This window comes from Artemia franciscana, chromosome 8, assembly GCF_032884065.1.
Source record: "Artemia franciscana chromosome 8, ASM3288406v1, whole genome shotgun sequence".
NCBI classification, from domain to species: domain Eukaryota; kingdom Metazoa; phylum Arthropoda; class Branchiopoda; order Anostraca; family Artemiidae; genus Artemia; species Artemia franciscana.
This window is the reverse complement of record NC_088870.1, coordinates 40,039,169-40,042,249: the sequence shown is the minus strand read 5'-3', so window position 1 is coordinate 40,042,249 and position 3,081 is coordinate 40,039,169.

The following is a 3,081-nucleotide window of genomic DNA, read 5'->3' as shown; positions in this document are numbered from 1 at the left end:
GGAGGGGCAACCCCCGTACAATTTCTGCCCTTTTGAAGTTTTATTGTTGGTCCGTACTTTCAGTTGAAAAAACCTGTATTTTTTATTTAATTCCTGATCGTTTTTAAAATAATACCAGAAAATCTGGCACGACCTCCACGGAGAAACCCCCTCCTCGCGGAAACATCCTCTAGGCAATTCAATCTTGATGAAAATTTACATCGGACAATTACCCTTAACAACTCCAAGCGTAAAATTGAGACGGAAAAGAGAAATCAACACATAAAAAGAATCATGTATTGAAATTCTGGCAAATTTCTCCAGTCCCATGACTAGTTCAACCCCTGGAAACTTCCCTCCCCATGGAAAATTCCCCAGTGGAAAAACCCAGCAGAAAATTCATAAGAGGGGTACTACCGTGCCCTAAAAACATGGTTGCTTTTTCCAAGGGAAGGTCCGGACAAAAATTTCTCCCAGACTACACCCCTTTGAAGCAAATGAAAAACTTACTCTTAAATTTAAAATTATTTGACAGTTGCATGGAGCAGAGGAGGCTTCTTAAATACAAGGGGATACTATAGTATCATCTACTTCATTTCTTGGATGTACTGGAGCACCAGAATTAGGTATTCAAATCTTTGATACCTCTGGTTTTTAATGTTACTTAGCACCAAACTGAGTGTTGAAGATCCAACTTTTTTTTGAAGATGCAATTTTTTTCAATGAAAATACCAAGATATTTAGCAAAATCTAAAAGAAGGGGGACAACAGTCACTCCATGCAAATTGATACGGCTGATTACATATGCTTTTACGAATTCCAGTTCTGAAATTAACCAGAAAAAACCGCATCGTTGGGAAGTTTAGATGATTTTAAATAGGCGTTGGCAAGATTGGACAGGTGAGGAGGTACGATTCCCTAAAAGCAATCAAGATTTTAAATATAACACTAAACACGGAAATAATGGTACTAATTCGGGAGAGTAGGGGATATTTAACTCCGTCCATAAATTTCTAAGTTTATTTTGATATTTTCATTGGAAAATCTTTTTTTGGTATTTTCATTGAAAAAATTCAAAAAAACTAACAAAGCCCCTTCCCATACTTGATTTTGGAAAATAAATTTTGCCCCCTCCACCTGCACTTTGTGATGCCACTATACGAAAACTTAATTCGACTATATTGATAAGATTCCTGAAAAACTTTGGTAATAGAAGAATTTGACTAAAATTTTGTTGAGGAATTTTGGAGAAAAATATCTGAACATTTTTTGACTACTCTGGCTCATCTCCCCTTCCTCATTAGGAGTTAGTGTGCTTTGTTTCGGACCAGTTGCTTGTTTATTTATATTAATAAACCCATTTTTCTCTCTCTAAAAAAATATATATATACATTTGCAATCTAGAGGAAGTAATCTACTTAGCAAAAAAGAAAAACTTAAATCTTACATAAAAAGCTGAAGAAGATAAGAATAATACGAGAATAATATAGGAATAACAATACAAAGATAAAATTGGAAACTAATAAAGTAGTTTACACGTCAGTGGTTGACTATAAACAACCTAAGTAGTAATAATTACCTCGATCACTGTTATAGCTTTAACTACACTTAGAAAAAAATTTCGTATTTTCCGAATTCAAGGTTCTAAGTTTGCAAAAAGAAGTCTTGTTTCTTTCCTTCATGATAAAGATTGCATTATATATATATATATATATATATATATATATATATATATATATATATATATTGGGGGGGAGCCTTCCTCAATTATCGCTCTTCTCGCTAATCTCTTTAAAAAATACCTATCCGAATTTAACAGTACTTGTCTTGATCAGTCTGAAGTTAAGAATCGTGACAAAAGTCAAAGTCAAGCGTAAAAAGCGAGGGTTGAGGAAGAGTCCCCTCACATAGGAAATGACCTCTCTTCGTTTTAAAAGCTATTATGTTCTCCCTTACTTTCGTTTGAAAAACTTATTTTTTTATTTAGCTTCTGAACGTTTTCAAATCATTCCAGGAAATCCACTTCTCAACCCCCCGTTTAAAATTTCTTCTTGAAACACTGGCATTCTCTGATATGCTGAAAATGACCATGAATTTTGAAAACAAAAATCCGTCAATTTTTGAATTAAAAAAAGGGAATAGTTGTGGGAAAAGTCAAAGTCATGGCCAATTGTAGAAAAAAGCCAAGACAGATTGTCCAATTAAGTGGGCAGCCCAGTCAAGGTTAATTTTACCCCTTCCCTTAATCTTCCCCAAAGAAAATTATACCCCTGAACCCCCTCTCCCGCGCGCAGAAAATTACACCCTAAGAAGAATTCCATATATTTCTTAACTAACACTACATGAACAATGGGTGAATTGCGCAGCTTGTAGCCCTTTCACCAGGGACTATTGAGGTGCGTGTCACACCAGAACGAATTCGACTATACAACTATGAGATTTCAACTATGCTGAATAATATGGCTATATCCAAATTTTGATCAGATATCTTAGGTAGAAAAGGGGCATGGAAAGGGAGCTTGTCACCAACCAGTATGTTAGGTCACATAAAAAGGACACTAGACTTCCATTCGACTGAGCAAAACTCTCGATCTTATAGAGAAAAATAATAATAAACGCATCCAAGGTCTTTTTGACAAAAAATTACTCGTTTTCGTCGATAGAAGCTTGAAATCTTTACACTGGCATTTTACACTGACAATAAACTTAATGAATTTTACATATTTGGAATCAGCATAATAAATAAATTCATTTGATGCATCTATTATTATCAACATTCCATTTTTTTTTTGGTTTTGATTACTACCGAATCGAGTCGCTCCTTACTTAGAGCTCGAATGACAAAGTACAAGTTAGTCAGTTATTTTATTTAGAAAAGCAATTGCTTTTTATTAACAATATATCGAATTTCAAACAAAGAAAATCCTGATTGAAAATAAATTTTGCAATAGGTAATGATGGCTCAGCAATAGGAATGATTGAATAAAGTGTTCGCCAGTGGCAAATATTTGACGTAATTTTTTTCAAAACGGCTTTTACCAATTAGTATAATACAGCTGCTGGTACATTTATCTGCTACTGAACGAAGAGATAGATCAAGAA